The sequence below is a fragment of the Oryctolagus cuniculus genome, chromosome 6 (genome assembly GCF_964237555.1).
Source record: "Oryctolagus cuniculus chromosome 6, mOryCun1.1, whole genome shotgun sequence".
Classification (NCBI taxonomy): domain Eukaryota; kingdom Metazoa; phylum Chordata; class Mammalia; order Lagomorpha; family Leporidae; genus Oryctolagus; species Oryctolagus cuniculus.
In genome coordinates, this window is record NC_091437.1 from 48260532 (window position 1) to 48286279 (window position 25748).

Here is a 25748-nt window from a genome sequence, read left to right on the forward strand (position 1 = left end):
TAAGAAAATGAATTTCTGGTACAACCATGGGATTTTTGCTAATAAGCAATGGTTTTTAAAAGGCTTGTTTACTTGCAAATATTATAAACTATACTGGAATCAAAACTGTAAAATTTTATCTGATTATATATCACCAACATTTTATTAGCATGATTAGTCTAGAGCTCTTTGTCTTGCTAAAGAGTATCTTTTTCACATGATTTTTTTTTTATTTGACAGGTAGAGTTATAGACAGTGAGAGAGAGAGAGAGAGAAAGGTCTTCCTTCTGTTGGTTCATCCCCCAAATGGCTGCTGTGGCCAGCGCTGTGCCGATCTGAAGCCAGGAGCCAGGTGCTTCCTCCTGGTCTCCCATGTGGGTGCAGGAGCCCAAGCACTTGGACCACCCTCCACTGTCCTCCTGGGCCACAGCAGAGAGCTGGACTGGAAGAGGAGCAACCGGGACTAGAACCCGGCGCCCATATGGGATGCTGGCGCCACAGGTGGAGGATTAACCAAGTGAGCAACATTGCCGGCCCCACATGTGAAATTTTAATTTAAATTTCAGCCTCCTGATTTTAAAGTATATTTCATGTACTAAACAAGCAAATTTTCAGAATTCTGAGTTCCTCATTTTCCATTAATATTCTCTACCTTGAAGCTGGCATTGTAGTTCAGTGCTGTAAGCTGCCACCTGAACTGCTGGCAACCCATAGGGGTGCCAGTTAGAGTCCTGGCTTCCAATCCAGCTCACTGTTAATGTGCCCAGGAAAGAAGCAGAAGATGACCCTAGTTCTTGGGTCCTTGTACCAACATGGGAGACCTGGATGGAGTTGCAGGCTCCTGACTTTAGTCTGGCCCAGCCTCAGCCATTGCAGCCATTTGGAGACCAACAGATAGGATGTCTCCCTCCCCCCCAACCCTGATTTCCAAATAAATAAATAAATCTTTAAGAAGTATATATTATCTAACTAATCCTGAGAAGCAAAATGCCTGTCCTGAAGGGTAGATGCCCTTTTTCCATGTTTTCAACTTTCCTAATATGGCCCTAGAAACCTATTGGGCATTGCCTAAAATAGTCCCTAACATCATGGCACCGGGCGGATATTTGGAGGGCATGTCTGCGGCTGCTGTGGTTAAGTCACCTGAGATCAGACCACCTGCAGCAATAGGTCTGCTTTAGTTCCTGACACGTGGACAGTGCCTGATCCCTATATGCCCCTGTGCGTGGTCCACCCATGCCTGCATGACCTTTTCGCTGATTGGCTCCCTTACTGGGCATGTCTTTCGTAAGCTTTATAAGCCTGTACACTTCCTCAACAAAGTAGTTCCTGCTTCGACAGAATTCACGGGTACTTGCTGCGGTGTGCTTGACCTGTGGACCTTACCTCTCCCATTCGCCTTGTCAGGGAGTGCTTGTACTGTTCCCTGCTGGTCAGGGGCCAGTCTCAGGCTTAAGACCCCAACAGAAACCCTCAGTCCAGGCCAGTATTCAATGTAATCCAATATCTCCTGGACTCTTTATACAGTTCTGGCAGTTATAAAATAGGTGAGAGGGGCTGGCGCTCTGGTGTAGCACGTAAAGCTTCTGCCTTTGGCATCAGCAGCCCATATGGGCACTGGTTTAATTCCCGACTGCTCCTCTTCTGATCCAGGTGTCTGCTATGGCCTGGGAAAGCAGCGGAAGATGGCCCAAGTGCTTGGGCCCCTGAATTGGCATGGGAGACCTGGAAGAAAGTCCTGGCTTCAGATCAGCCCAGCTCTGGCCATTGTGGCCATTTGGGGAGTGAAGACTTTTCTCTCTGTCTCTCCATCTCTCATCTGTAACTCTGCCTCTCAAATAAATAAATAAATCTTAAAAAAACACCAAAAAGTTGCAAGCTCATGACAATCTCACCTTTGACAAACCAGCTTAAAATAAGAAAAAAAGGAGCAGTGGCTCCTAGAATCAAAGTAAGTTATTAGAAAGGTATGGTTAAATTGAATTTGTGGTATATAAACAGGAAAATGTTCTTTATGAAACAAGACGACAATCATTTCCCATGAAAGCAGTTCTGAACCAAGATGATCCTTGACTTCCATGATAATAATAAGTAGCGTATTACAAAACAGCAACTGCTGTTGATTGATTCAGTGTACAGCATGCGCTAGGCAGTTTCTAAAGCAGATACTATCCCTTTATACAAAGAAGTGAAGCCTCAAACAGGACCAGGTGTGCTTCATCACGTCATATACTCTGAAATTCATTAGAGATTCTTATTCATCTGGTCAGGGACTGGATTGGAAGCCTGATTGGTTTAAAATAAGCATCCCAGGTCTTCTAGTTAATGGCACGTGAAACACTGAGGACCTTCTGTCTAGCAGATGATGATGATGATGATTGGAATGAAAGTAACTACCATTATTTATTGAGTGTTGCCATTCACTTTACTACTTCTCTATTAAGTACTTCACTTTTATTATCTCATTTAATCTCTACAATAACCATTTTATAGGTGAGCAGCATTTATATTAAATGCTTTAAATACTGAACACACTACTGCAAATTAATTATCTTCATTTCATGGCTGAGAAAACTAAGATTCAGAGACATTAAATAACTTGCTAAGAATCACCCCTTTGGGAAGTGCCCGAGTAAAGCATTAATGGTATACCACTGTGACTGACCCCACAGAGAGCATTTTACCAGAGCACGGCTCCCGGCTCTAGGGCATTTATTATCTGTCATGTGTTTCGAAAACTAAGTGTTTTTGTACAAATAAAATGCAGCCATTTTCAGAAGAGGATAAGAAAAAAAGTCAACTCTCACTATTTCCATAAAGGACTACGTCTCACTATTGAGAAGTATTTTTGGTTCTCTAACTTCTTCTCCTCCTTAGCTTCCTCAGTATGTAGTCTTTTGTCTGTGTCTACAAATCTTACCACAGGAGTTATCTGTAGGCACAGGAATGGGAACACCTATGGCATTTCAACAGGTTGTATAGGAGATGCTTTGCTTATTAGTTGTTTAACAGGCATAAACATTACTAAGAACTACAGACTTCTGTCAAAATGCCAGCTATTTGACAGTTTTTGAGAGCCAATACCTTGGAGGGAACTGTCACTCACCAAATACTGTTAAATTAATAATCATTTAATATATAGGCAGATTTGGGCTGGTGGCTGTTTATATGCTACCCAGACGTTTATCCATTACAAAGGCTTACATTGTGTTTGTGCCTCTGTCTCTTGGTCTGAGCAGGGTGCTTGGCAATCATTGACGCTACATAAACATTTTCTGAGTGAATGGATGAAACACCCAGTAAGAGAGCCCTGAGAATACTCCAAAGGTGCTACATTGCACTCATGTTTCTCCTATGTATTCATCCTTCTTGAGTTATCTCACCTCTCATTGTCCTCTCTTGTCTCATCTGAAATTGGGGTAATAGTAACTACTCCCAAGAATTGTCATTCAGAAAAAAAAAATCATTGTAAGATACTAGTACGGTGGACTGGTATGGTGGGAAGAATCACTATGTTCCTAAAGTTGTACTTAGGAAATGCATGAAGTTTCTATTTCTTAAATAAAAGATTTCTGGGGGAAAAAGAAACCATCAAATAAACTATTTTACAAATATAAAAAAGGTACTTAGGACAATACCTGACAATGATAAACAATGAACTGAAAGATTTTAAAATAGAAATTAGTAAATATGAAAGACACATCTAGTTTCATTTCATTTTGTTACAACCTCATGAACACATACACACAATTGCATAATGAGAAACTTAGCTCTTTAATGATACTTACAGACCTCTCCTAAATGTCTGGAAATGACTAATAAAGCATTAGCAGGTAATTTTGCTGTCCAAGGTTTGGTAATCTGACACAATGTTGAAGCATATTGTATATACTTCTTCACTACTGATAGTCCTAAAATCCCAAACTTCTTGACTTCACTTTGGGTTAACCAAGTAGAGAATACTGAAAATGGAAAGCAAATGTATGCTCTTGCATCATAGGTTTCTGAAGATGAAAGATCAACAAACCGTGTCAGAGCCAGGGTGGTCAAGTTCAAAAGCTGGCTCCATCTACTGTGTAGGATTAGCCTAATGCAGACCTAGTTTTCTTCTTTTCTATGGAGGAATATTTAGCAGTCTCTCACAGTGATTAAAAATAATAAAATATGCAAATATGCATGACCTGACTTTTGTAGCTTCATAATAATGAGTGAAAAATAATTAGATTTCTTTCAAAAGATATCAGAAGAAGGAGCTGTACTGAAGCTTTTTCATAAATGTACTGCAAATTAAGCTCATCTTTTATATTTTATTCATGGTATTCCAGAAACCAAGCCATTAAATTCTTTTGTATTGTTATCATCAGCCTACATAATAAATTCAGATGGTCTATGAATAAACAAAAATACAACATCATTGGTATTCACTTGGAAGAATGAATGCTATATGGAATGTTACAAGCCTCTGATCATCAAGGACCAATATATACATTTATAAATTTATATAAGATATGAATGATAGATACAGTCTTTTAAATATTGGTAAAGCATGTAGTATATGAAATATAAGGAGTAGTTATGCCATTTTAAATCCATTCACACAGTAATTGAACAAGTTATCATATTTGTGATCTTATTATGTAACATGACATTTTAAGAAGTTTTCTTCTCTAACTATTGGTCAACATGTTATCTATTAATTACATATTTCATTTTAGAATGATTCCACTGTGCAATAATATAAGTCTATACCAAACTATTAAATAGTGTGAGAATATTTAGAAGAGGTGAATTGCCCATGCCACCCCACTTTTCTAGTGGGATATTAAAGTAGCTTACTGTCCTCATTATTTAAAAATTATTTTTCAAATGGATTGGTACATATTCCAAAATAATTCTCTACTTTGCAACTACCACTGTACCCCCAAAAATTCAATATCATATTGTAAAAACATCTAGCATTTACCCAAAATTAGTATTTAAATTTTTATATATTTCTTACTATTAGTAAAATTTGATTTTTACTCTAAGCAAAATTAATCCTGTAATATGTTCCTTAGAAAAGGATTCCACAACCAGTACACATATTTGAAAGTAACTGCATATTTTGGCTACTTTTTACAGAATCACAATATATTACATACAATAAAATTTAGAAATTTCTGCAATAAAAAAATCTGCTTAATCGTACTAACCCCATCATATCCCAAATCTATTTGGCCAGATAAAATTTTTCAGCACATAGAAAATACCCACCCAGGTACAGTCATTTACAAAATATTGGGCTGTGATAACACACAAGTTTTAGAGAGGCCACATATAGTGCACATGAGTTATTTTCCTTCTAAACTAGGTAGGCACATGGGAAGGTTCACAGTCCTTCAGAGCCTCATCTTGCTTATTAGTGAATTAAACATTTCTTTTCTTTCCAAAAAATTTCCAGGAGGGAAAAGAATATCTGTGCTAATATGGAGATGGAATTGTCTTTTAAAGAGTAAGATAATAAAAGTATTTTCAAGAAGCACATGATTACATGTTCAACCAGAGAGCAAGTTCTTTTCTCATGACTAATTGAGTCACCCTAATTAGAAGCCTGTCAGTTCACAATCAGAAATGGCTCCACTTCATACAGAGGCCTGTGCACTCTGCAATGGTATAGGACCAAGTACAGTCATTGCCAGTTAAAACCACTGCGATTTTTCAAGAGGCAGAGACAGACACATGCTTGTCAGGCACAACTCTTTAAATTCAACAACAGCAGTGTTCCAAAGACAGTCTGTGTGATTGCTCTGACTCCTTAACTTCATTTTATTCTTCATTCTGCTCTTTATATGGATGACTAGACACAAATGTCCTCCTGTCAAATCATTTCTAGACCTCAAGAAGCTCAAAATAATAGGCCTAGGAGAGGTCAGGCTTGATTACCTACTGCTATCTTAGACAAGACACCATCAAGTCATGGCCCATCATTCATCTGCATCAAAGATAACTGATTTTTTTGTGTAATTGCTATTTTTAAAATTCAAGTCTTATGGTGTAAGAGAATAGAAATTCTATCACAATCAAGGAAAATGTCAAACTGAGAGCTTTTAAGACCATTGCTTCATTTGGATTTCAAGGTAAACCTCTATGTGTTGTTTCTATATGGGAACAGAGTGATTTGTTAGATGATTCTATGAGGTTAGCTCCACAGTATCTTTCTTAAATTTTCTTTCTTATGTTTGGAGAGACTAAGAAATTAATCTAATGGTCCAGGCTTAAAAAAATTAAAAAAAAATAAACTAAAATACAGTCAACAAAAATAATAGCAGCTACCAATTGTAGAGCTCTAAGTCCCAGGCACTGCCTTATTCTTTTTATAGGGTCCTGTCTCTACAGCGAACTAGAGAGGGTTATGGTTGTCAGGGTTCTTCCCCTCCATCCAATCCTTATTTGTTCTTATGCATGGGCCTGAAGTTCTGAAGGAATATTGATGAACCAGAAAACATTTGGCTAAAAGAAGAGACTAGTGCTTCTCAAATTAAAAACCTCTGGAAATCTTGATAAAATGCAGATTCTCATTTAGCAGGTAAAACCAAAGATTCCGTAGTTCTGATAAACTTCCAGGTGATGCAGATGAAGTTTGTCCAAGGACCCTCCTCAGAGTGGCACGGGATTAGGAGAATTTACTGAATGAAAAGTCATTTACCACGCCATGGGAGTCAGGCAAGGAATATCTTGAATATAGCTTGACACAAATAAAGGTTTTATAAGCTCCAAAAATTAAACATCTTTTCCCAGTTCTGCCTCTCTTCTAAAGGATAACAGAAGAGGTTTTGAATGCCATCTCTCTCCAGGGATCTGTTGTCCTTGAAAGCCCAGGACATACAATCAATAGTAGGCAATGATGGCAGAGAACAGGAAGATGGAGCAAAGTCCAAAGTATTTCTGCAAATCTGCATTCATGTCAGTTTTATTTAGAGTTTTAGCCTTGCTGGAGCTAAGAACACTGCATTCTGGAGTGAGATATCTGCCTCTTTTATTTAATGTTCCTCAATAGACTAGTTAGCACCTTTTTAGCTTTTCCACCTTTCTCCAATTTATGCTCTATGTACTGCTATTATTTCTTTAAAGGCAGTGGGGCTGGCATTGCCACTCAGATGATTTAGCTGCCATTTTTGATACTGACAGGCCATGTGGCATTGGTTTGGGTCCTAGTTGCTCCATTTCTGATCCAGCTCCTTGTTAATGCTTCTGGGCAAGCAGCAGAAGATGGCCCAGTTACTTGCCGCTTCCACTCATATGGGAGACCCAGATGAAGCCCCTGGCTACCGGCTTCAGCCTGACAAAGCTTCTAGCTACTGGCTTCTGTCTGGCTCAACCTTGGCTGTTGTGGCCATTTGGGGAGCAAACCAGTGGATGGAAGATCTGTGTCTCTCCCTCTTTCAAATAAATAAAGTAAATCTTTTAAAAACCAACAACAGCCTAAAAATCAGGAGTGATGCCATTTCTAGACTGTTAATAGCAAAAACATGCAAACTCCTTGATCTCCTTCCTAGTTGTTCCAGACTTACATGTGAATTCTTCACTTAGGCATTCAAAACTCCATCATGTGGCTTCCACCTGCAGCTTCATCTTCTATTACAGTTCTTCTTCTTCTATAGCTCTCATCTTTTGTCCATATTCTTAAGCTATCTTACGAAATCCTTTGACATCTAAATACTTTGGCCCTGGCTCAAATTTTTTAAGTCACTTGACATATTTTTCACTCTGACAGCAAATATGCCCATACTTTAGGAACCCACCTTAACTTCCATCTTTCTCAATATGCTCCCATTTTCCTTTAGTTAAGATCTTTCTTTCCTCTTCTGATGTCTTCACAGCACTCTAGTTGAATTTCTACTGCTAGGCTTCTCAAAGCCAGTTTTGAATTAGATGACTTGTGGATGTGTTGTATTTGGCTACTAAACTATTAAAAAAAAAAAAAAACATGTTTCATCCTTCTCTGTAACTCTTCTCAATACAGTTCTTAATTCAAAGTGCTCACGGTGGCACTTACATGTTTGCTGAATTGAACTGTCAGCACACTAACTTGTTTACTTGTCACTCATCAGATCACTCTCTGGGAGTTTAGGGGTGAGCATGTCTCAATCGCTGAATTGCAATGTGGAATAGATATGATTTTGAGCATCATTTACTGGACTGGGATGTGGAATTCTCATACATCCATGTCAGAGCCATTTAAACAAAGGCAATATTGTTAGTACCAGTCTAGGAGAAGGAGCTATCAAGTTGGAGCAAAAGCTCTTGTGTTAAAGAAAACTTGCTGATGTTGCTGACTTTCATACATCCTATCATCCCTGGGGTGAGCGGATATATCTGTTGCGTGACCGTGGACCTATGATAATGACTTTCTTTGGACTGAGAGATTTTGGAAACCAATGTGTGACAGTACTCTCTGGAGGGATCTGATACCTACAGATCTGATGGCATAATATTCTTTTAGGAAAAAAATGGATATAGCCACACAGTCAAGTTTGTTAACTCAAGAGTGATATTGGAAGATGTTTAAATTAAGAAGGCCGAATGAATGGCCCAGTAGATTTGCACAGCTGTGCAACAAAATGCCATCAACTGTTACACCAACCCATCTGCTTTCTAATAAGGGGTGACAAAGGAATTACAAGTCTAGCTGACTAATGTAGGAGCTAGTTTTTGCCTTTCCATATTAACCATGTCTTTGACCATCTTCTTCGGGACATGAGGTCATCTAAGGACTTGGCTTATTTAAGAGCTGACAGGCAGGATGTTCTTAGCAAAGGGAATTTTGATCTACAAGAGTTGCTAGACTGTGGTACAAACTGTTAAGCATGTATCTTGACCAATAAGAAAAAAAATCTCATAATGTCTCTAAACTCCAGATATGAGCCCCCATCCGTGCTTGTATAATATCCTCCATTATTATTTAATATATTTAATTTAAATTATCTGCTAAGGAAACTCCTTTTATCAACTGTGAGTTCTTACTTAAACAGAGCATATATATGTTCTTTGGTTACCATGGCTAGTAGTGGAAAGGCATTAACTATTTAGTACACAATCACGGACTGGAACTGTGTTCTGCAAGGCGGTGCACATAAACAGCAGGAGGGAGGCTGATAGAATTCATGTTGCTTAGGCAAACATGCATGCATAGTTAAACATCACATTTGTATCTTGAGTCGGGAAGAACTCACTGAACGGATCTACAGCAAGTGCTTTTAAAAATAATCACAGCTAATATTTTTAAAGCATTTCCTGTGTGAAGCCAAGTGCTTCACAAGGATCACATCATTTAATTCTTAGGAGAACCCTTTGGCATACACACTATTTCTCTCATTTTTCCGATGAAGAGCCTACAGTTTAGAGGTTAAGTCCAAAATGTCAGAAATGAAAACCGAAAATCCTCGAGTCCAAACTCTGTCATTTGAATTACTGTGCAAAATTTTACAAACATATCAGTAATTACTCCCTTCCTTGTATGCACTCCCTTTGCAGTGACTTAGCAGCTCCTGCCATGAAGCTCCCACACCTTAACCTGAGTTGTCCTTGCCACTTGCTTTAATCAAAAGTAATTCAGAGCCAGTGCTGAGCCTGGGCCACAGGAGGCTTTGTGGCTTCACCTTACTCTGTTGGAATCCTGCTGCCACCACATGAAAAGACCCTGGCGAGCCTGCTGGATGATGAGGGAAGTGGAAACAGGCCCCTCATCACAGCAGTCAGTCAGACTGCTCCCAGCCTTCCTCTGTGCGGATTATAGAGGCACGAGTAGTCGCAGGTGAGATCAGCTGAGCCTGCCTGACATTGGCACAGACTTCCACTTGGCCTGTAGTCTTCTAAACAATAAAAAATCACTTTTTAATGTACTACATTTTGGGTTAGATTGTTAAGCAGCAGAAGCTAATGGACAATATTATGTTCTGTAAAGAACAGAAATCATGCTTTTTCCATATTCCAGTAGTATCTACGTCTTTATTTCCAGGGCAACATTCATAAGCACAGCTGGGCATTACCTTTGGGACATCGCAACAGGTTTGACGAATGTTATTGGCAGGGCCGTGTGGCATTGCAGGAATCAGACAACCTACAAATTCCTAGCCTAGTCCCCACTATGTATGAGCTGCTGAACTTGGAGTAAAATTTGGATTCTACTTAGAGATCATATTCTACATCTGAACAATGAAGTTGTTCTAAAACAGCAATCTTTGTATTTTTGCTTTCATAATCCTTTTATACTAGGGATTTATACTTAGGATTCTAGAAAGCATTTATCCTTGTGGGTTTTAGCTATTAATTTTTAGCATGCTGGAAACTAAAATATACATTTAGAAATATTTATTGCTAATTAAACCAACAAAAATGACCCTATTACTAATATAATCAACTTTTCAAAATTTGTATTTCTTTATTTAAGATGGAAAGGGTCAGGGGAGGGGGAAATGAAAAAGGGAGGAAGGTAGGAGGGAGGAACAAGGATGGGGTTCCTGGCTTCTGGGCCAGACCTGGTTGTAGCAGGTATCTGTGAAATCAGCAGATGGAAGATATATTCATTCATCTCCCCGCCATCACATTTTCAAATAAATAATTGCAACTTTTGAAAAATGAAGGGAGCTTTGACCTTGATGACATCCTAAAATGGTCCCAGGGACTCTTAGGGCTCTCTAGACCACACTTTGAGAATCACTATTCCAGAGTGTCTGTAATCTGAATTCTGTTATTTATATAAAACTGTAAACAATTCATTAAAATTTAAATTACTAAGAATTACCAAAAGCTAGCAATCTGGCTTTTCTCTAGAGCAGAAATAAAAATAATTCACTAGTGGGGATTTAAAGGTCACTTTCATTCTTGGACCAAGAAAAACATTCATGTAAAGTTAAAATTATTAATATTTAATGTAAATCCTTTGGTTCTCTTGTGGTGAGGTAGGACCTGTAGATTTAAAAAAGGAATAAAATGCAGTTGTATACAATGAAAGCTATTGTCCATCCATATCAAACTACCAAGCTGGTGGAAGGCATACATATGTGAATGAAGTGAAGTGCAAACTCTTTAGAATGACCTTTAAATACTAAAATAATTCACATAAAGGAGACCATGAAATTCACTTCATTGTTGCAGGCCAAAGAGTTCACAGTCGGGGCTTTTAACATGGAATAAAACCTTTTCATCTGAAAAACAGTTACATTCAGAAAATCAGGAAAGCATAAAGCCTTGATCAATGTTCACACAAATCTATTCTTTTCTAAAATACGGACTACATTCTCATTTTGAGAATAAAAAAGTTGTTCTTAAAATAGATTATTTTTAAGATACTTTGACTTCAAAGATGAAATACATGCCATGGTAGCAACATAAAAAATTAAATAATTATCAAGCAAAAACCCCAATTCAGCCAAATTAAGGTCAATATTCTCAGGTCACTATAGTTCTTTGGTTAAAGTTTAATAGAGAATTAGCTTCCTATGATGATTTTAAAGATATGTACACAGGGGCCAGTGTTGTGGCATCGTGGCTTAAGCTACCGATATCACATATCGGCACTGGTTTGAGTCCAGGTTGCTCTACCTCCTATCCAGCTCCCTACTAATGCAATGGAAAACAGCCCAAGTAGTTGGGCCCCTGACACCCACATGGCAGACTTTGATGAAGCTCCTTGGCCTTTGCGGCCATCTGGGGAGTAAACCAGTGGATTGAATATCTCTTTTTCTCCCTCTCTCTTTGTAACTCTGCCTTTCCAACAAATACATAAATAAACAAGAAATGTACACAAATTCTTTGGTACTCCTGCTCTCAAGTGGGATAGTTTAATTCCTTTTTCCAGAACTTCAGCAGGAATTAGTGATGTAAGACAACTTCTAACAAATAAAATGCAATGGAAGTAATGAGATGTCACTTCTAAAATTAGGTTATCAAAGACTGAAGCTTCTGTCTTGGATGTACTTGCAATGTCTCCTCTGTGTTGCAAGCTACCCCTGGAGAGACTCAGATGGTAGAGAATTGAAGGAGGACTCTATCTTCCAACAGTTAGACAAACTTAGACCCTCAGCTGAATAGTGTGGGAGTAACTGAGGCCTTCCACAACCCTGTAAGTGAGCATGAAAGCATATCCTTGCTCTTCGAGTCTTCAGATGAGATCACAACCCCAGAACCAGATTACCACAATCTAATGGGAAGCTGTGAGCCAGAATCACCTAGCTAAGCCAATCCCTTTTCTTGATCATCAGAAACTATGAAATAATAAAGGTTGGCTGCTTTAAGCTATTAGTATTAATCAGAAATCAACTAAGAAGTCTTTCATGCAAAAAAATTAAAACAAATTAGGTATAGATGGAGCATATGTCAAAACTATAAAGACTGTCTATGATAAACTGGCAGTTAACATTACACTCAGTGGTGAAAAAAAGAAAGTATTTCCTCTAAGATCTGGAACAACACATGGAAGTCTACTCTTGCCTCTTCTACTCAACATGGAAGTTCTAGTCTGGCATATTAGGTAGCAGAAATAAATAAAATGAATTAAAATTATGAAGAAAGAAATTAAATTCTCCCTACTTACAAATGATATGGTCTCACAGATAAAAAAAAATGAAAGACTCCACCAAAAGATTGTTAAAAGTAGTTAAGTGGGCCCCTGCATCCATGTGGGAGAACCAGAAGAAGCTCCTGGCTCCTGGCTTCAGATCAGTGCAGCTCCGGCCATTCCGGCCATCTGGAGGGTGAACCAGTGGATGGATGACCTTTCTCTCTCTCTCTCTCTCTCTCTCTCTGTCTCTCCCTCTTTTTAACTCTCTCTCTCTTTAACTCTCTCTCTCTCTGCCTGTCTGTAACTCTGCCTTTCAAATAAATAAATATATCTTAAAAAAATAAAAAGTCTAATAAGTGTTTCAGTAAAGATCCAGAATACAAAAGAATGAAAGCAAAAACAGGCAAATGAGATCACATCAAGCTAAGAAGCTTCTCTACAGCAAAGGAAACAATTAACAAAGAGATAACCAACAGAATGGAAGAAATTATTTGCAAACTACGCAACTTAGAAATGATTAATATCCAGGATCTATAAAGAGCCCAAGAAACTCAACAAAAACAAAACAAACAGTCCAGTTAAGAAATGGGGAAAGGACTTGAACAGGCAATTTTCAAAGGGTGAAATACAAATGGCCAACTGATACATGAAAAAATGCTCAAGATCACAAGCTCTCAGTGAAAAGCAAATGAAAACTACAAAGAGCCATCGCCTTAAACCTGTTAGAAAGGTATCATCCAAAAATAAATAGCAAATGCTGGCAAGGATGTTAAGAAAAAGCTACCTTAACATACTGTTGGTAGGAAGGCAAATTATTACAACCCCTATTTGAAGAATCCTCAGAAAACTAAAAATAGATCTACCTTATGACCCAGCTATCCTACCCCAAAGAAATGAAAACACCATATGAAAGAGTTATCTGCACTCCTGTGTTTACATAAGCTAAATTCACAATAGCTAAGATATGGAATCAATCTAGATGTATACCAACTGAAAATGACTGCATAAAGAAAAATGTGGTATCTATACACAATAGAATATTACTCAGCCAAAAAAAAAAAAAAAAAACCGTGACATTTGCAACAAAATACATATAACTGGAAATCATTATGATAAGTGAAATTAACCAGAATCCAAATGGTAGTTAATATATAAAGTATAAAAACTGTCTGGATGTCATAACAATTAGTATATACTTATAAATATTGTTTCACTAAGTCATACCATGAAAATTTGCACACGTTAATAAAAGAAATGTGGAGGGGCGAAATTGTGAGGACTCTCAGGTACTACTACTGTTTTGTTCTAAATCTACGTGTTGGTTATGATTATGATCAGAGGACCAAAAACCTCATTTATCTGTACACTTCTGTGCAGTTCTTGGTATGTGTACTGTATGTCAATAATATGCTTTTAAGAAAGAAAAAAATTAAAATCAACTTAAAAATCAGTAGTTTCTATATACTAACAATAAAATATCCTCAAAGAGAAATCAAGAAAACAATCCTATATAAAACAGTTAAAAAATAGGAATAATTTTATGCAAGGAGATGAAGGACCTGTACAACGAAACCTATAAAATACTGATGATGGGGCCAGGGCTGTGGTGTAGCAGGTAAAGCCACCTCCTGAAGTTCTGGCATCCCATATGGGACCAGTTTGAGTCCCAGCTGCTCCACTTCCAATCCAGCTCTCTATGATGGCCTGACAAAGCAGTATAATATGGCCCAAATCCTTGGTCCCCTGAACTCGTGTGGGAGACCTGGAAGAAGCTCCTGGCTCCTGATCGACCCAGCTCTGGCCAATATGGCCATTTGGGGAATGAACCAGCAGATGGAAGACCCTACCACCCCCTGCCCCTCGGCTCTGCCTCTGCCTCTCTATAACTATGCCTTTCAAATAAATAAAAGAATCTTTAAAAAAAAAAAACAGTGATGAAAGAAACTGAAAATGATGCAAATAACTGAAAAGATATCCTGTGCTTGTGTACTGAAATTACGAATATTGATAAATTTTCCATAATACCCAAAGCAATCTACAGACTCAGTGCAATCCTTATCAAGGTACCAACATGACTTTTCATGGAAATAAGAACACAATCCTAAAATTAATATGGAATCATAGACAAAAACAAAACAAACCAAACAAAAAAAACTCAAACCTCAAACAGCCAAGCCAATTTTGAGAAAAAAGTCACACTTGTGTTTTGATGTTTTTGTTTGAGCTTTTCTAATGGGTATGTAGTAGGCTACCACTTTGTTTTAAATTATTTTTTGAAGATTTATTTATTTATTTGAAAAGCATAGTTACAGAGAGGCAGACAGAGAAAGAGGGAGAAGTCTTCTATCTACTAGTTCACTTCCCAAATAGTCGCAATGGCTTGAGTGAGGAGCTTCTTCTGGATCTCCCATGTGGGTGCAGGGGCCCAGGGAATTAAGTCATCTTATATTGCTTTCCCAGGCCATAGCAGAGAACTGGATCAAAAGTGGAGCACCCAGGACTTGAACTGGCACCCATATGGGATACTGGCACTGCAGGTGGTGGTTTTACCTACTAGGTCATGGCACTGGCCCCTAATTATTTTTACAACAAATTCAAATTCAAACAACAGCTTTATGTAAATTTCATTATCTTTATAGAACTAGAGTCTTACAAACAACTGATTTCTGTTAAACTAGAAAAAGCTCAAACACTAACACTGACAAAATAGCAAACTGGTATTTAAAACAGTCACCATAGTATTTAAAAACAGTTCAATTCTGCAGTGTCCTCAGATTTTGTTAGGCCAAAACATGCGCTCCATGAGATGTTAAATATGCTTATTCCAGGGTCTGTGCCTAGATAGTCTAGCTGTGTTGGCCTCAGGCTGGAACTCTGGGGCTTTGCATTTAATAAATGCACCAACTGATTCTGATGCATGCACAACATTTCCAAGAGAAACTCTTCTCTACAGTTTGAAAAAAATCCTTTAAAAATTCAACAATGACACAGCAATGTACATATTTTCTTTGATATGGGATATCCTGGAACTATGTTACTCTATAATCTTAATATCTTAAAAAATAAATGGCATACATATCTGCAAATGTGACCTCAGCATGCCCAAAATAAAACTGATATTTCTGTGGGCCCTACCATCAAAATGTATCCATCTCATTCTTTTCATCTCCCACTAACTAATTGGGTAGACCATGACTCCATTATCTCATGTCTTAAAAACTGTTAAAGTTGCCTAACTAGTTTCTGTGTTTCCACTTTAATTTTCCTACAATCTATAGGAGGCACAGAGCTTTAGAAGAATAACTTTGACCATGTCACTCTGCCAAAATCTTCCAGTGGCTTTGTGTTTTATAAAAATGAAATAAACATTTTTTTATCATCTGACATTTGTTCTACCTAATTCTTTGAAGTCATCTTTTTTACTCATATGTTTTACCTTGCTCATTTAGCTAAACTAAACTGCCCTTGTCTTTGCTCTTTTTAAACACAAAGAGAGTACTCTTGTCTCCAGGCATTAGCATTTGTCTTGAATTCACTTCATGAATGTCTCTTCTTTTCATTAAAATTTCAGCCTCAATGACATCTTCAAGAAGCCTGCCCTCCTCATCTTATGCTAGTTGTCACCTGGAATGCCTACAATAATTGCCATCTACAATATCACCTTGCTTAATTTCTTTATAGTTGATCATTCCAGAAAAATACACTGTTTATGCCATCATCTGACATCTTGTACTAGAATACACGTTCCTACATGGAATTTTGTTCCTTGTGGTATAAACAGCATATATAACATTGTTTGATCCATAGCTACTGCTTCATCATCTGCTATGTGATCAAAATAAACCAAAAACACCTGCAGTGTGCATGCAGTTTAAAATGTGTCAGATTAATAACTGAGGTTTTCTTTTAAGTATTGGACTCAACCCACTAACATGTTTAAACACAGAAAGATATCCTGATGAATCGTTATTAATATGGATCCTTTGCTATTTTATAATGTATATAAGAGTGTTTGGAAGCTTATTTAATATTCGTAACACAAATAAATAATTCCTCTCAGTTGACTATGAAACAGGAGTACTGATGCCTTTATAAAGTGTCTTATGTATGTCACAAAGTAATGTCTTACTCAAAAACCTACTTCTGTTATTCTTTTGCTGGCATACCAATTTTAGTTTTCATCCTATTTTCTGCTGTCAATCTCCACATTTCCCCAACACTTCAAGGCACAAAGGTAGACATGCAGTTTTCATGACCAGAAAAAGCAAGGGTGAGTTAATTAAATTTAAAAGCAGAGTTTAGCACCAACTATACATACATATATAAAATCAGATGAAAGCATAAGTAGATTGATAGATTTGCTATACTTTTATCAGATTTTTCAGTCTTTCCCATATTTAAGCAAATAGCTATTTTTTTTTTGACAGGCAGAGTTAGTGAAAGAGAGAGAGAGACAGAGAGAAATGTCTTCCTTCTGTTGGTTCACCCCCAAAATGGCCTCCAAGGCCAGCACACTGCGCCGATCCGAAGCTAGGAGCCAGGTGCTTCCTCCTGGTCTCCCTTGCAGGTGCTGGGCCCAAGGACTTGGGCCATCCTCCACTGCCCTCCCAGGCCACAGCAGAGAGCTGGACTGGAAGAGGAGCAACCGGGACAGAATCCAGCACCCCAAAAGGGACTAGAACCCAGGGTGCAGGCGCCTCATGTGGAGGATTAGCCTAGTAAGCTGCAGCGCTGGCCAGCAAATAGCTATTTGAATAGGCTAACTAGATATCATATTTTAGATTTACTGTTATATGGGATCACTAAAAAATCAATTTTTTAAAAGCAGCAGTATAACCTACAAGGCTCTGCTTTGTGGCTTCAGACTACAGAAGTCTTCACATATTATACATAAGATATTATGGAGAAGTAGTAGTGGAAAAATGGACTATTTCTTTGTCACTAACATAGCTGATTGTACTTGGGTGGCTAACTGTTTTATGTTGTATATATCATAGTCCATTGCTAAGAATATGGAATTAAATTTTTGAGGGAATAAATCATTTACCAGTGGAATATGAAAAGTTTATAGTTTGGAATGGAAGGACAAAATAGGGACAAAGAAACCAAAACTGAGTATGAAAAAGTGGGAGAAGTCAACATGCGAAGACAGAACAATGATGCACAGATGCCATGGGACAATGCACATGAGACACCTGACAAAATCAGGGAGGCGTGAAGAGTCACAGATAGAAGTACTCGAGCTCCTGTAGCCTGGTTTAGGTCCCACTTATCCAAGAATTGCGGATATTTCCAAAGAATCCTGGATAAACTATTTCTGAGATACCTCTGATAGTACTTGTTATGTTCTTACTCAGTAAACATTTACTGAATGCCTACCAGGCAATGTTATGGGCAATTATGGCACATTGGTTAAAAAAAAAAATAATAATGGGGCTGACACTGTGATATAAGCATGTAAAACTGCCGCCTGCAGTGCTGGCATTCCATATGGGTGCCGGTTCTAGTCCCAGCTGCTCCATTTCCAATCCAGCCCTCTGCTATGGTCTGGGAAAGCATTAGAAGATGGCTCAATTCCTTATGCCCTTGTACCCATGTGGGAGACCCGGAAGAAGCTCCTAGCTCCTGGCTTTGGATCAACCCAGCTCTGGCCGTTGTAGCCATCTGGGGAATGAACCAGTGGATGGAAGGTGTCTGACTGTCTCTGTCTCTGTCTCTGTCTCTCTCTCTCTCTCTCTCTCTCCCCTCCTCTGCCTCTCTGTAACTCTGCCTTTAAGATAAATAAATAAATCTTTTAAAAAAAGTTATGAAAGAAAAAGAAAATGATACAAATAAATGGAAAAATAAATCTTTAAAAAAACATAAAAATATCTACCATCATCATTAGGAATACGTTTTAGCAGGCAACAGATAAGCAGCATCACAAACAGATCATTTATGTACTATGTGGAAAGCAACATGGGTTTTACAGACTTTGAACAAAGGAAAAAGCACAGTATGATGAGAAATAGCTATAGGCTACTTTAGCAAGTACTGAGGCTCCAAGGTTCAACACAGTTTCTTGTTGGAAAGCTGTCATATGAGCAGACACGTGAAACTGACAAAAGGTTTTTTCATGAGCCTATCTGTGGAAAAATGTTCCAGGTAGAGAGAGCAACTAGGATAATGGAGCACACCAGGACTGTGGGTAGTATATTGGAAGGGCAGCAGGGAATCCAGCATGGCTGGAGCACACTGAGTTAGGAAACGAGTGGGAAACAAGGTCAGAGGGGCATTGCAGGAGGGCAACATAGGTACAGAAACTCTTGGGCCATTGTCGAAACTTGGCTTCCACTCTAACGGAGGGCTTTGAGCAAAGAAACCATGGGATCTAGCATATATGTTCAAGAGGATTATTCCAGGGTCCTGTGCTGGCTGAGAATGTCCTACATGTGGCAGAGTGAAAACTGAAGAAGGGAAATCAGCTAAAAATTCTTGCAGTAATCCAAATAATAGACTTTGATACCTTATAGCAGGGTGGAAGTAAAAGTAAAATAAAAAAAGTGGTGGAATTTGAGAAATATTTTGAAGTTACAGCTAGTGGGATTGCATGTAGCCTGTGAAAGAGTGTGGAAATTAAACCAAATGCTCCTGGTCTGAGTAAATGAAGGGTAGACTTCACATCAAGTGAGAAAAATGTAACACACATGACAGGCTCTGGAGAGAGGAGAGTGTAGTTCTGGGCAGACAAAGACATACAAAGTCTGGCATTTGACACAGAAGTCTGAAATGGAGATAAATATTTCGGTCTAATCAGCATACTGAGGGCATGGGAAGTCATACAACTTTATAAGATAGTTCAAAGAAGTGAATGAAGTTTAGAAAGAAATTCAAGAACTCATTCAAAATCCAGGTTGAAGAGAAGCAAACTGCCAAGATGGCTGGACTGAGAAAAAATATATCAGTAAGGTAAGGAGACCTAGAGAGTGCAGTCAATGAATCAAAGGAAAAAAATGTCTTCAGGGAAGGGAGGAATCGATGGTGTCAAATGATTCTGCTAAAGCAGGTCACACAAGACAAGAACTGGGGAGTGCCCACTTGAGTCAACAATTTGGAAGCCACTGGCAAGCATGATAAACACGGTTTCAGTGTCATTGTGGAAGGGAGAGACATACAGAAAGGCTTTTACAATAAAAGGAAAAATAGGTGACTATAGGAATTCTACAAATAAGAACAAAGAAGTAGCATAGGAACTTACAGGGTTCATGGAGTAAAAGCTCCCCCCGCCTCTTTTTAAGTTACAAGAAACCACAGCATGCTTGTAATATTGTTAGTGTAGAAGTAAAAATTGATGATGTAGGGAGGAGACGGTGAATGGCTGGAGCCATCCCCCCCTGAGTGAGCAGGATGGAGGAGTTATATTTGGATAGACCCATGATAACAGCAGGGATGAGGGGGGATGTGTGGGTGTGGGTGCTTGTAGGTGGAGGTGGCATGGTGAGAGTATTCAAATTCTCTTAGGATGACTCAGTTTTCTTTGTGAGAGAAAGGAAAGGACATCATCTGAGAGTTAAAATGGGGGAGGGAGTGTAGAGAAAGTAAGGAGAGAAGGTATAAAATAGTGGCTTAGGACAGAGCGAGAGTGAATTGGTCAGGCTGGTATCAAATTGGTCACCAGTAGCACTGAAGGCTTAGTTGAAGTGTGTGGCTATGAATTTAAAGTGAGACAAGTTACTATCTGTTATTGGAGCTTATTTAAGTGGCCTTTTTTTTTTCTTTGAATCCAGAAAGCCTTGACCAGATTATAGAATCCCATGGAAACAGCTTTGCCTCCTGGGAATCCGTGGGTGGAAGCTTTTTATTTTTCTGTTTTAGTGATGAAAATCTAGGGCACCATTATGAGTGACTTTTTCTTTTCCTTTCTTTCTTTCCCTTTTTTCCCCATTGGGAAGGGGAAGAAACTCTAATGCATCTCAGCACATCAAAGCACACTTAGTCCAAGCTGTTGAGGACGCATGGACAAGATGTACTAGATAAAAATATGTGTATTCAAAGCTCAACAAGATGATTTCTGAAATATTTTCTATTTTTTTCTTGCCTACTATTTGCTAGTGCCTGGGTATATTTTAGGGCTAATGAAACAAGGTATAGTTTTAGAACTACTGCAAAAACAACTCATAAACTACGGTAAACTCAGATTTGTTTCACTGTTTTATACAGCATAGTAGCTAAATTTCATACTGGAAATGTCCTTCAAAAACACAAGGTTGCATCCTACATACACACACACATGAGCATGCACACACACACAGTTTCTGTAGCGCATGGATGATGATGGTGATAAATGATAACAAGCAGTCCATTTTGAAAATTTAAAAATACACATAAACACTAGGTATCTCTTAATACTATAACCCTACAAATGAGTTATTGGTAATCCTTTTTTAATTTATAAACTGTCAAAAATGTTGAGAATGGGGATTTCCAAACTGGTAGAAAAGAGGTACCGATGAAAGATCTATGCGATAAGTAGGTCAATCAGAAATTACGCTGTTTTATCTTTAAAATATGAAAAATTATATATCCCTGGAGGAGTGTACTGGAAAGGTCTTGGAAATTACTCACTCTACAGCAAAGGGCATCTAGATTGTTGCCTGACTTCCCATTAAAAGCAATCATAGCTGTTCAGAAAACATGTTTAAAAACTCTCCGGCTGGTGTCGTGGCTCAATAGGCTAATCCTCCGCCTGCGGCTCCGGAACCCCGGGGTTCTGGTCCTGGTCGGGGCGCCGGTTCTGTCCTGGTTGCTCCTCTTCCAGTCCAGCTCTCTGCTATGGGCCGGGAGTGCAGTGGAGGATGGCCCAAGTGCTTGGGCCCTACACCCACAAGGGAGACCAGGAGAAGCACCTGTCTCCTGGCTTCAGATCAGTGAAGTACCCTGGCTGCAGCGGCTATTGGGGGGTGAACCAACGGAAAAGGAAGACTTTTCTCTCTGTCTCTCTCTCTCTCACACTGTCTAACTCTGCCTGTCAAGAAAAAGAAAAAAAAAAAAACAACCTCTCAGTCTGGGGTAAGAAAATGAAAGGTATGAGTAGAATATCTCATCATACTAGACAACAAAGAAGAAAAATACCACGGTTCTATTTAAGGGCTCAGATGTTGACTTAAAGAGGATCCCACTGGCAATAATAAAGAGGGTAATCTGGACATCATTAAAACATTAATTAGGACAGATATAAGTTGTTAATATAAAAATAAATAAATTTAAAACATGGCAATATTAAAACATTGCAATATAGTTAACTCTACAAGTTGTTTTCTTTCTTTCTTTCTTTTTTTTTTTTTTTTTTGTGGACAGAGAGAGAGAGAGAGAGAGAGAGAGAAAGGTCTTCCTTTTGCCGTTGGTTCACCCTCCAATGGCTGCCGCGGCCGGTGAACCGCGCTGATCCAATGGCAGGAGCCAGGTGCTTATCCTGGTCTCTCATGGGGTGCAGGGCCCAAGTACTTGGACCATCCTCCACTGCACTCCCAGGCCACAGCAGAGAGCTGGCCTGGAAGAGGGGCAACCGGGACAGAATCCAGCGCCCTGACCGGGACTAGAACCGGTGTGCTGGCGCCGCAAGGCGGAGGATTAGCCTACTGAGCCGCGGTGCCGGCTTGCAAGTTGTTTTCTTACACACACACACACACACAACACACACACAACATACACACTTTCTCTCTCTCTTTAATGGTTAACACTAAAGGATAACTAGGGAACCAGTTCATTATTTTAAAAACCGGTAAACAGAAAAAAAAATCAAGCCTTGTATATATCTAGGTTAATCAAATATTTGATATGAGGAGAATTGTTTTTACACAGAAATATTACAGCTAATAAGTTAAGAAATAAAAATAGAATAATAATATGACCAAGCTGTAATGAAATAATAAAGCTAAGGTGATAACACCACAAAATGAATTGTAACCAAATGTTATGTACTTCTTTATGCAAAGACCACCCTCAATATGAAATATTTTCCAAAATATACAATAACTTGAATCCTATTTGACTTTTAGACCTAAAACCAAATCAGTTTAAAAGGTCTCCTAATAAAACAGGATGTAATGGGAAACAGAAACAAAATATAAGAATAGCTAAGAGAAAAGGTTAACACACTGCAGTGATGTAATTGGCATTTCTTCAAAGGAAACAAAAAAAAAAAGCTGACTCTAATTTTCAACAAAAAAAACTGTAAGGAAAATAAAAGAATAAAATAAAATAGTAAATAAAAGAAAGGAAAAGAAAAGAAAAAGTCCAACAAATTATAGATTAAAAATTAATTGAGACACATAATTTTAGTTTTAAGATCTTCATATGGATCTTCATTTGTACAAGTAAATTATTTTTAAATTAGATAAACAAATGCATATGAACATATATTAAGAAACTGAGGGCTGGTACTGTTGTATAATGGGCCTTGGCCCATGGTGCCAGCACCTCATATAGGCATCGGTTTGTATGCTGTCTGCTCCTCTTTTAATTCAGCTCTCTGCTGTGGCCTGGGAAAGCCGTAGAAGATGGCCAAGTGCTTGAGCCACTGCACCCATGTGCGAGACCCAGAAGAAGCTCCTGGCTCCAGATCAGCCATGTCTGGCCTTCTGGTGAGTGCACCAGTGGATGCAAGACCTCTTTGTCTCTCCCTTTCTGTCTGCAACTCTGCCTCTCAAGTAAATAATTAAAAAAATAATTGGCTTTAAATTATTAGCTATTAATAATTTATATGTGCTTTGTAAAAAAAGTTCTTGCCTTTTGGTGTTACAACTGAAACATTTACAGGTACAATGACATGATGTCAGAGATTCGATCCAGGGTAGGCTAGGAGAGGTTATAGATTAAATAAGACTCATGTAGCTGGGTAGCGATTTGGGGAGAGTTTATCATACTGCATATATTTATTTTAGTATATGGTTGAAAATTTCTATTATGAAAAAACGAGGGAATAAAGGTAAGCAAAATTTGAGCTTTTTGCCAGTGGACACAGCACTAGTTGAGAAAACTTCAAGGATCTGTGAAATTATTAAAAAAAATAAAATATACTCCCAAACTTTATACTGGGAACAAACACCAGCCAGGTTTGACCTATGCAGATGCACAGTTTCCCTCAGCAGAGTTAAAACCTGGCCAGGCTGAATCTTCACATCACATAATTCACCTGCTGAGACCTGAGCTCTCCACTTAAGCAGTGCATTCCATCTTACAGATAGCCACCTAAATCTTTTTGCTCCTAACACGTTCCCTCTAGAATTTTTTTTCCTGCTCTTCCTCTGTTCCTCACTTCACACACATTTCTCAGATATCCACTTCCTTACTTACAAGACAGCTTGCTCATCCTGCCCGCAACAAACCAGGAACCTGATGCAACACCATTGCCATTTGCAGTTTTTCACTTCTTCTAACTTGTTTGAAATCTGTAAGGTGTGAGAGCACAGAACTCAAGACTGCCACAACAGCAGCTTGGGTTTAGTATTCTTTTCCTGGATTGTGCCTCTAGTCAAAATAAATCCTTTGTTTTCAGCATTACATTTTGGCTCAGTTTTTCTGAGGGGTCAACAGATTTCAACCCAGCTCCGTGGCGTGTTTTTTCACTTGTTCAGTTTTTTAGCTGCATTTGGTTTCTGTAGCCTAGGAAGCATTTGAGTAACCCTTCCTTCCCTGTCATGCGTATATGGCAGGAAACCATGGCAACACTGAGTCTCTCTCTCTCTCCATTTTTCTCTTTCAGAGGAACGCTGAGCACCTGCCAGCCTCACTGGTGCCACTCTCCACACACGAAGTCTTCTCGCAAGCCTGGCTGATAGGGTTAGAGAGCCCAGCAGGCTGTCAGAAGGGCAAACTCTTAATGAACAGTACAGGAATGCTGGAAACGAGCTCTTACCCTGGCTCCCCAATCATTCCTAAGTGTATACAAGTCTGGCTTCCCTACCTCTGTAGGTATGGCGAGAGCTTTACTACAACTCCAGTTGTGCCCGTTACTGTCCACTCTGGTTGGAACTGCGTATGGAAGCTGCCCTAATAAACTCTTTTATTCTTATATGGAGCTTCCTTTTTCATTTCTTGGTCTCAGGATTCTTGCTTACACTCAGACAAGAGGGCCACAAACTGTATTTAAAAATAAAACCAGAAGAAATATTGGAGAAAGACTCTTGGAGAAATGGACAGCTGCTATTTCAGAATAACTACAGGCTAGTTATAATGTAATTTTCTTCAAAGAAGATTGTAGAAGAAGCAGATTTTAAATTTTAGAGGGTTATTATTTTTGTAATTTTAACAAGTTGAAGGGGAAAAAGATTATACTTTTAGTTTTAGTAAAGCTCATTTTTCCTTGGTTCACATTTGGGCTTGACATTATTTTCACTCCACCTACTCCTTTCACAGTCAATTATCTCTCTCTCTCCTCCCCCCTCTCATATATATAAAATAGAGAAAAAGTTTATGATACAGTTGGCTTAAAATATTTACATCATATCCTGCTGGCTGACTGATAATATAGCACTAATCTTCTTATCCAAAAAAAAAAAAAAACTAATATTGCTCTAAGTGTTTCTTTCTTTATTTAATTCAAATTTACATAAAGTAAATCCACAAAAAGTACCATTGAAGTCACTGCAAGTACCACATACCATAAGCCAGAGTTTTTGAAAATTCTTTTTAAATTATAGAATAATTTTGGGTCGGTGCCGTGGCTCACTAGGCTAATCCTCCGCCTGCAGAGCCAGCACCCAGGGTTCTAGTCCCGGTTGCCCCTCTTCCAGTCCAGCTCTCTGCTGTGCTTGTGCCCTGCACCCGCATGGGAGACCAGGAGGAAGCACCTGGCTCCTGGCTTCGGATAGGCGCAGTGCGCTGGCCGTAGCAGCCATTTGAGGGGTGAACCAATGGAAAGAAGACCTTTCTCTCTGTCTCTCTCTTTCTCACTATCTAACTCTGCCTGTCAAAAAATAAAAAATAAAAAAACTATAGAATAATTTTTATATTCTTTAAGAGATGCTTCCATGATATGGGAAAGTGACTATCCTGGAAGACATTCAACATATATTTTTAAAAAATGCCTCTATCACGAAAGCCATTCAGGTTTTATCAGAAGATACTTTCACAAACATCATTCCCATGGATTTTCTCTGGTGTTTAATACAAATAGGTACTTTTATAGATGGAGTAGTGTTTAGACATGTTGAGATAAATTACTAGTATGAACAGATACCATACAATA

The 25748-nt window shown here is 38.6% G+C and overlaps 1 protein-coding gene and 1 long non-coding RNA gene across 5 annotated transcripts in view; one reads left to right on the forward strand and one right to left on the reverse strand.

Annotated features, from left to right (window-relative positions):
- LOC138850208 (uncharacterized) overlaps window positions 1-24572 on the forward strand; it is a 40645-nt gene extending 16073 nt beyond the window's left edge. Inside the window, exons 2-3 of the long non-coding RNA XR_011389886.1 lie at window positions 23027-23142; window positions 24264-24572. This is a non-coding gene — a long non-coding RNA (uncharacterized lncRNA). The remainder of the gene's footprint in view (window positions 1-23026; window positions 23143-24263) is intronic.
- Window positions 1-25748, reverse strand: part of GABRB2 (gamma-aminobutyric acid type A receptor subunit beta2) — a 304185-nt gene that overhangs the window by 50124 nt on the left and 228313 nt on the right. The window lies entirely within an intron of this gene.